The sequence below is a fragment of the Lynx canadensis genome, chromosome B4, assembly GCF_007474595.2.
Source record: "Lynx canadensis isolate LIC74 chromosome B4, mLynCan4.pri.v2, whole genome shotgun sequence".
Classification (NCBI taxonomy): domain Eukaryota; kingdom Metazoa; phylum Chordata; class Mammalia; order Carnivora; family Felidae; genus Lynx; species Lynx canadensis.
This window is the reverse complement of record NC_044309.1, coordinates 7,844,687-7,854,523: the sequence shown is the minus strand read 5'-3', so window position 1 is coordinate 7,854,523 and position 9,837 is coordinate 7,844,687. Positions and strand designations below refer to the sequence as shown.

The 9,837-nt window shown below is 42.0% G+C and overlaps 1 non-coding gene across 1 annotated transcript; it reads left to right on the top strand.

Moving 5' to 3' along the window:
- The first annotated feature begins 7,500 nt into the window (after positions 1–7,500).
- LOC115519625 lies at positions 7,501–7,684 on the top strand. The gene has a single exon (XR_003970618.1). It is a non-coding gene; the product is annotated as a U2 spliceosomal RNA (small nuclear RNA).
- The last annotated feature ends 2,153 nt before the right edge of the window (positions 7,685–9,837 follow it).

Here is a 9,837-nt window from a genome sequence, read left to right as displayed (position 1 = left end):
GATTTCTGCATTCATTTAAAATTTAATTGAAAAAAAACTCAAGCATGTGTTGCAATATTTTCTTATTTGGAGACTGCTGCTAAATGAACAATCATAGAATACTCTCAAGTCTAGCAAAAGTCAGATAGAAATGTGGGCATCTCTGGCTTTGATATTTCATAATGCAGGAACCTATCAGTTCACTTAAGTGAAGCGAGATTAAATAAAAGTTGTATAAAAAATTCTAAGATAAGATGGAACCATTACAAATAACAATAACTTAGGGCGCCCGGGGGGCTGAGTCGGTTGGGCCTCCCACTTCGGCTCAGGTCATGATCTCACAGTCCGTGAGTTCGAGCCCTATGTCAGTCTCTGTCCTGACCGCTCAGAGCCTGGAGCCCGTTTTGGATTCTGTGTCTCCCTCTCCCTATGCCCCTCCCCCACGCATACCCGCGCACCGTCTCTGGCTCTCAAAAAATAAGTAACCATTTCAAAAATTAAAAAATATAACAATAACTTGATTCATTAAAAGAAAATAAAAGATTCTTCAAGGCTCTGCCTCAGGCTTATCCAACAGCTCCAGCCACGCTGAAAGAATCCCCCTCTAGGCCTTCTGTCCTACAATGAAATTGCTCTTTGGTGACAGAAACCCAGCACTCAGGTTTTACGTTAAATCCTCTTCCTTAATTCTTCCTCCAAGAAGCCTTCCATGCCCCCTCTCCAATCATCTTATGTTACGCCCCACTGATGGCCTCCATTAACATCCTTTGCCTTTCTCTGATTGTCATTTGTATCGTATTTCATTGCAACTGCTTGTTTATTTCTCTACTAATCTCTTCTCATGGGGGGCGCGGGCGGGAGCATTGTTCCAGCTCAAGGCCAAACGCCAAACGTCTGGTACCTACCACAGTGACTGGCACAGAGCATGAGCCCAGTAGACATTTGTTTTGTTAATGAATGACCCTAGGTCTGCGGTCTCCTGTTGCTGTCCAGAGAAAAGCTTTGGAGATGGGGTGGGGAGGGCAAGGTTGCCGGCACGGGCCAGGGACTATCAGGCAGTGTGCTGGGAAGAAGTCTACCCAGGTCCCATTAAGTTTGATCGTTTAATCCGTAAGCAGGTTTCTTTTTCACCCTGTCTCCATTCCCTGTCCTTTGCTTGCCTGATTTTATGTATCAGAGCTTCTCACATGCTAATGTTTATTAATGAAATTCCATGAAGGGCATCTGCCATGCTTATTTGCTCACAGAAACTTTTGTTCTGAGAGCGCCTACCTACTAAGATATATGTGGTGCCCAGGAAACGTAATGGGAGAGCTGTCCTGAGTAACTCTTTCTGTGGTGTTATATTTAGCTCTGCATCTATAACATGAGAATAAAACTTGTCTGCAATGATCTGATAGGAACAATACAGATGTTATTATGAATCAAAGCATCTACTGATCTCGCTGATCTATTGCATGATAAGGACTTGCGTGACACCGCACAGGAGGGAGGGATTTCTTGACTGAAAAAGAAAAAGGCTCCACATAGAAACATCTCTGTGCATCATGAATTTTAATTCTTCTACAGATTTCCAGACTCCCATTTGTTTATCATCCAATAGTATTTATTAAGCAAGTGCTTCATATATCTGTGTTTAATATTAAATAAATAGTCTTCAAATGAATACTTAAATCAATACATGATGATGATCTTTAACAATTCATGTCTTTCTCATTGTGTTTAAGACCAAACCTCCCAGGGGCGCCTGGGTGGCTCAGTCTGTTAAGCGTTCGACTACGGCTCAGGCCATGATCTCATGGTTTGTGAGTTCGAGCCCCACATTGGGCTCTGTGCTGACAGCTCAGAGCCTGGAGCCTGCTTCAGATTCTGTCTCCCTCTCTCTCTGCCTGTCCCCTACATGTGTTCTCTCTCTCTTTCAAAAATAAGTAAAAACATTTTAAAAATTAAAAAAAAAAGACCACCTCCCAACAGAAGGTGCAACCAAATGCAGAATGCCCTTGAGAAGACTTCCATACTCCATTCATTGTTCCCAGTTTTATGCCTACCTTACTGATGTGCTCTATGCAATACAAGTCAGGATGAGATTTCATCGATTTGTTTCTTTGTTTTCCATTAAGATTTGTCTTTCTAGAATAACTTTGATATTAGGACAACTGAACCAATATCACTGTGAGAAGCCAACTTCTAGCATTTCGGGCAGAAGGGAGACAACAAAGGGCCAGCTGAGCAATGCCATTATGTCCAGGAATGAAAGGAATAACAACCATAAAATTAACTACAAGCCTATAATATTATTAAGTAATTTCATAGAGTCGAACAAAACTCTCATAGTTTACGTTAATATGATGACTTTGCGTTTCACAATATTTCTGTTATCCTCTGTGTATGAGGAGACTGGGAAAGACATTTAGGAATTTTTTAACCAAAGAACTGTTGCTATTTACTGATGGCAAGGACATAAGCATTTTGACAGTTGAGGTGAACTACAGTCAGACTAAAATTTTGGAAAACAGATCTGAAAAAAAAGAAAGAAAAGAGACGAGGGGCTTCCCATGAGTCCTCCACTTCAATGACCCAAACTCCTAAGATGAAACAACATTAAGTCAAAAGGGTAGAGTCAATGATTTTTATACGGTTACTTTTAAACTTAGCCTGAACTTGACATGGAAACATCACGTTTTCCCTGAAACTAGGGAAAGATTCTAATATACCTACCTAAATCAGTACCCTTGCGAGTAGCCAACTTCTAGCGTGCTAGGCAGCCCGAGATGGACTCATATCGTTAGTATAATCTCGAGAGTGGCATCCATCATCTTTACCTTACTCCATGTATTAGCAGCAAGTTACAGATCCTTCTCACACTCAATGGTAGAGGATCGTATGAGCACATGAACACGAGGACCAGGGCAGGTGGGGCCACTATAAAGTCTGTCCACTACAGCCACTAACAACCTGTGAATTGTACACCATTTAGCAGCTACTACTAGCAAAGAAAGGATTCTTTTCATTGGCACCAGCTGGGAAAACCCAAAGGAAAGACTCAGACTGGCCCAGCTGACATCAGAGGTCCATCACTGGACCGTCAACTGCAGCCAAAGATGCACGGCTCGTAAGTTATTGAGTAAGACAAGTAGGAAAAATGTTGGACCCAAGAAATGGGGGTTAGGGTTAGGGTTAGGGTTAGGCCTACCCGAAGAGTGGCCCATCCAGCTATTCCAAATTGGGTGGCCACTGTTCTATAAAACCTGATCCATGATATTGCTTGGTAGTCTTTCATTCTTGGAAGTCTGGCTTTTCTCCCAATTTCAGTCAGACTGAGGGAAGAAATAAAGAAATACCCTTTTTGGGTGGCCCTGGGTGGCTCAGTCGGTTAAGCATCCCGCTCTTTGATTTCAGCTCAGCTCACGATCTCACAGTTTATAAGTTTGAGCCCCACATTGGGCTCTGTGCTGACAGTGCAGCCTGCTTGGGATTCTCTCTCTCCCCCTCTCTCTCTGCCCCTCCCCTGCCCCCTCTCTCTCTTTCTCTCCCTCTCTTTCTCTCAAGATAAATAAATAAACATTTTTTTAAAAAGAAAGAACTACCCCTTTACTCACAAGGACTGCCAGATACATCATAGTTTTTAGCCTTGAGATATGGAGGTAAATATTTTAAATCTAACAACATCTGAAATAATTCTTCTGTAGCCAAATAAAATAAAATACCTTAGAGAGGAAGCTCAGGGTATATTCCTTCTACTATTTGCGATAGTTCCACAATGTCTATTTGCTCTCTTCTTAACAACCTATTAAGGCTTATCCATACTACAATGAAATCATGCTACAGAGGTAAAAACTCGAATTAAGAAACACTGCTTAAATTACTCACATTTTCAACATGTCAGATGCAAATTGCGAGACTAAAATTCAGAAATTTTTTAGTAACATATTTTACCTGCCTGGCTTAACTGAGCCTGTATAGAAGTAGATAAATAATACTGTACGTTTAATAAATAGGGGTCAGGAGAAGGTACTCATAAATATAATTAAAATAGAAACCCACCACTGAGAAACCAGTCTAGAACTTCCTTCTATATTTGAAAACAATACCATAGTCTCGAGCTCTTAATGATTTTCAGTTCATAGTATTTATTTTTAGAAGACTAAGGCTACAGAAGCCTCTCTTCCTAATCTCAATATTTTCAATTTCCACATCTAACACATGAAAAGCACTAACACGCAATCTGACTGAGCTCTTACCGATGACCGAAAATGCTCCCACCGTGGCACATTCAAAATTAAAAAGGCGTTGGCTCGTTTGATAAAGAAGTACAAAATATTTAGCTGTGTGATGCAAACTTTAAGAGACAATAACAAAATAAGGATAGTGAAGAATTTCCAGAAACGCTCTTTTTGTGTGTTTGGGATGTTAAAGCAGGAAAGCAAATTGCCAAAGAAGAACAGAAACATAAATTAGTTCTAGAGACAGCTAAGACATCTTTATGGAAAGAGAAAATGGATGGATCCAGCCTTCGAGCATGGAGGTGGAGTTAAAGGGCATGAGTTTGTCTTCTATCAGGCAATCCTTAAAGCCAGTGAATGGTAATGCCTCTAAAAAATGTCACTTTTCAGGATATCCTTTTTTATATGCATTTCCCAAGCGGAGGTGAAGTGGGAGGGCAGCCCTTTATTGGGGCATCCAGTCTATCAGCTAAAACTAGACGTCCCGGAGCCAGGATCTCAAATATTACATGACTGACCTAACCCCTAAGGTTTCCGTATTGACAGTGGCATAGAGTTAACACTGTTATTTGGCGGCCTTTTGTGGTTTGTTTTGTTTTGTTGGGGGTGTGTGTGTGTGTTGTTTGTTTGTTTTGGTTTTGGTTTTGGTTTTGGTTTCTGATGGGATCTTAAAAACAAGTCATGTTCTGAATGTAGTTAATTCCGAGGAACATTTTACCTTGATTGATTGAAGCACATTCTAAACATCTTTATGACGCACACAGGCATAAATTCTTAGGTTATGTATGGAGTTACCAGGCAGTTTAGAAAACAGTACTTTGGGGAAAAACAAAGCAATCCTCTGATTTGCGTATCGGGAACATACAGTTCTTGTCGACTTCGTGAAGGCTATGTCATCCCTGAGAGATCTTGACAAACTTTTGGTTAATGACGACTTCAGACACTTCCCAATCCCCAGTCTCGCAAATGCTGTGAAACTGATAACGGTCCTCTTTTAAACCAAGAATCAGTGACGCTCAACTGTTTCATAAATAAGATGCCGAAGAACTGTGGCACGGAAGGTGGCACGGAAAAACAGTGATGGGCCGAGACTTTGCAGTCCAATTACAGAAATCTGGCTGGCAAATAACCGCTCCTTAAGTCTTTGTTTTTCTCTGTAGAGTGAATTTAAAGATAGTACCTACCATCTGTGGGCGTTCTCTGAAATGATGTGTATTGAGTGCCTAACCCATAGGAAACCTCGATAAGACTGTTACAGTGATTACTGTGTCCCACGTATTATTTGACTAGAAGTGTTCCATTTTTTGTCTCTTTTGGTCCCCAGAGCAATCCGTTCTCTTCACAGACCTAGGAGACAGGCTCTGCAAGGGCCAGACATTTGCAGAAGGTCCCAGGGATAAGCAGCAGAACCAAAATTGAAGCTCCAATCTGTGTGCCTTCAGCCTGTTGTCTCTCCCTCAGCAAGATGGGAGGACTGGAGTCTTCTTGTCTCCCCAAAGACCGAAGATATAGTATTCCAAAGAAAAGGAGGGAAAGAATCCTCCAAGTATCTTCTGATAGACCGTCTTAAAGCTAAATCTGGTGCTTGCATGGAGCAGAGAAAATTCTGACCAGCAAAATAACTTCCTTTCCAGCTCTTTAACATGACCTGCTTTTTTTTTTTTTTTGTAGGAAATTTAATCATGCATCTGTTCATTCATTCACTTAACAATTGTTAAGTATCTATTATGTACTCAACCCGGACAACACTCCATGTGGGTGCCAGCCACCTAATGGAGGAGGGTGGCTGGCTTGTATATTAACCGGAGGCATAAATCCCCAAGTGATGTGAGAAACAGAGAAGCTTTGAAAGAGATGTAATTCAATGAAATTAGGAAGCAGAGTAGCAGTCCATTAGAGAGGTGGGTGCCATCTGATAAATTCTTTGGACAAGTCAGTCAGTGGGAGAAAAACTCAAGACCCATGAGAGAAAGCACGGTAGAAATTCAAACAGAGTTTCTCAACCAGGATCATCAGCGTGTTGGTATTAGAAATACAAAGAGAAGAGTGATGGGTTATTTAAAGAAATAGCTCCTTCTCCAAGTCTTATGCAACAACAGTTTACCAGTCAATAAATTGGCAAGACCATCCCCTAAAAAAAAAATGGGTGTTTCCACATTGCTTTACCAGATGGAAAAAGATTATAGTTAGAGAATCAGAAGTCTGTTCCTAAAATCTTTAGCGTATGTACGTCCTTTGTATTTTGAGAAGAGGAGTGAATTTCTCTCAGCATATCAAGCGCTATATATTTTAGCCATTGGACAATCCTCAGTGTGTACCTTGAATTATACTGATTTATCATCTTTAGCTCTATTTTGATGTAGCACATCTTCCCCACAGATTTTCATGGTGACCGGCTGTGCAAGAGTCATCTAGTAATCATGATAACAAAATACAGGGTCATACACAAAAACCTGGCTCTCTCCTTTACCTTCTCATTTTCCAGCAGCTCTGGTTGCTGAAGTCTCTCAACTCATTCCTCAAGCCAGGACATCTGTGGGCTTTCCACTGAATTGTAACAGCGGAGCATGATGTAGACTGGAGACTGCCAACGGTCTCAAAACCGTAAGAAAAGGAAACTCATACCACGCAGTTCCCTTCTCCCTGTGTCAACCTGCCTCCTGGATCTGCCTGCTTTGGGTTTCCTTCCATTGCCCTCACATAGTTATTTCTTTATATTTTATCCAGAATATATAGTTATCGGCAAGAAAAGTTCATCCAGCTGGAGCTTGACTATAAACAAAAACAAAATTCCAGACTTGAAGGTCCGAAAGTCAAAGTTGCACTTACTAATACCATGTTTTAAGAAGCACTTTGAGACTATCGAAGTGAAGACTCCCCCGATATCTTCTTTTGTAATGAAATTGAAAAATCTTTGTCTGCTACAGAGAATTTCCATACAAAGTCCACAGATCTTCCACACTGGAGAATCATTTTGCAATTTCAACTGATTTGTTTTACAAACCCGATCCCTAACAACTTTGGGTGACCATAGCTTTGGCTAATTCAGGCATTGTGCAAGAGTCTTAAACCGCATCTGTTACAAATAGCTTGCAAAGATAAACCAGAATTCAGGGAGTTCCGATCATCTCATTTGCCAAAGACGCTTCCCAGTAAAGGTTAAGAAGTTGAGTATACAGAAGTATCTATCATCCAGAGGAGGTCTTGAGATAGTGAAACATGCTTCTACATGTGTACTTCATAGAGTTGGCGATCTAAGATGGACACGTTTGAGTTCGGGATTAAGAATTGGGAGATACTCGCTTCCCCGCCTTTTGCCCGAGATCAAGTGTAATCTCTGTTCTTATCAGTTTAATATCTGATTCGTCCTCTATTGAGGACAATGTATTAAACGGATTTTGGAGCAGGGAGACAGAACAGGGGCTTGCTCCAGTCGCTCTACGCATGGACCTGGTGTTACTTCCAGGAACGGTGTGCATCACCCCCAAGGGCACCAGTATCCCTGCAAATGGCATGCTGCTTCTGGCTTTTGAAGCCATCCCGTGGAGCCATGCCCAGAGGAGGAGGCCCACTGGTTTCCTCGAGGTCCTGCAGCAGAGGCCGGGCAGGAAGCCAAGTAGCCAAGCTCTAGTGTGCCCATGAGCACCTAAGGCCTACCTTCTGCGTGGGACCGCACGTGTCCACCGTCACATGTCAGCTGACCTGTGTGTTTGTGGCCACCAGACTCGGTCTCACCACGTCGCATCTGCTACAGGAAAGTCCCGGCCTCCCCCTCTCTCCTGGTGTCTCCATCTCTCCCCTGTGTCACCCTCTTGCCACCCCCCCCAGGAAGAATTAGAAGATAGATGTTGGAAAGCAGATGACAGAGGAAGAAACAATTAAGTCTATTGGTCAGGCCATCCCTTTGTTGCTGGTTTAAGAGACTTCAACCAGTCTCAATTTAGACTTCTTTTAGTTATTATAGCACCTAGTATATAGTATCTAGACATTTGTCATTTCTCTTATCAGAAATATGACCCATACGTAAAATTGTATCTCTCTTTGTGAAACAAACCTCCCTTTAATTCCTCATCATTCATAAAGCCCTAGTACAACAGTACACATTCTTTCTGCCATTAGACTCAAGTATCCTATTTATTGCTACAAATAGACCTATGATCTAATAAAGACAGATGCACTAATATTTTTTTGCATGCAGGAGATATGTTGAAACACCTATTTCTCCCTCTTAAGTAATAGAAACTGGCATTTGAGAAACTTTAGAATTAAAACTTAATGAATCCAATTAAAGTACTCAAGGTCATCTTAAAAAGACAAAAGGAATTCCAAGCCAGCACGACTAGATAGTAAAAGGATTGCATCTCTGAGTACACTCATGAGGAGAATGTGCAGACACAAGGGCTCGGCTCCTGAACCAGAGGAAAAGGAATCCCAGAAGCAAAGCTTAGCAATGTCCATGCAAACAGGACGAAGCTTTAGGCAAAGAAAAGTTAGGATTTAATTTCAGGAAAGACTATATTTTAGAAAGCTCACTTGGTCAGCCCAAGGCCATACCTAGTAAGATCACCCTGACGTCAAGTACATCTCTACTGCAAAGATGGGTATATCAGAAAACCTCATTCATTCATTCACTCATTCATTTGTTTAACCAGCTTCTACTGAGTGCCCACAAAATGCTGACACTGAACAGGAGTCGGATAAAATGATGGCGAGCGAAACAGACAGGACTCACACTCATTTGCTTTCACTGTGATAGGAATGATAAGCAATGACTGAATAAGCTAGAACATAATCACAAGTAGTGATAAGCTCTATAAAGAAAATGTTTAGGAGATTGTAAAAAATAGTAGTAAGAAATGGGATCGGGGAGGTTTGGACACATACCCGAAGATCATGCTATTCTAATTTTTTTTTTAATGTTTACGTATGTTTGAGGTGGGGGAGGGGCAGGGAGGAAGGCACAGAATCTGAAGCAGGCTCCAGGCTCTGAGCTGTCAACACAGAGCCCGATGCAGGGCCCAAACTCACGACTCACGAGATCATGGTCTGAGCTGAGGTGGGACACCTAACCGACCGAGCCCCCCAGGCGCCCCAAGATCATAGCGTTCTGAATTGATGGGCAGGCATGTGATCCCATGCATTCTGATCCCAGAGCCCATCTTTCTAAATCACATAACATGTCAGCAGAGCAAACAGGCAGAGAATACAACTCTAACCTGTTTTTAGTTAGATCTTTTATTTTCAAATTGATCCTTGCTATCAGGCCGGCTCTTACAGAGTGGCCCAGTCTCTGCTCCTGTGCCATCACCATTGACCCTCATCATTCATTTAAATGTCCATGGGGCGCCTGGGTGGCGCAGTCGGTTAAGCGTCCGACTTCAGCCAGGTCACGATCTCGCGGTCCGTGAGTTCGAGCCCCGCGTCGGGCTCTGGGCTGATGGCTCAGAGCCTGGAGCCTGTTTCCGATTCTGTGTCTCCCTCTCTCTCTGCCCCTCGCCCGTTCATGCTCTGTCTCTCTCTGTCCCAAAAATAAATAAACGTTGAAAAAAAATTTAAAAAAAAAATAATAAAAAAAATAAATGTCCTTTCCCACAAGCAAATCTTGAAATCCAGGATCAGAATCTTCTGCTATGGC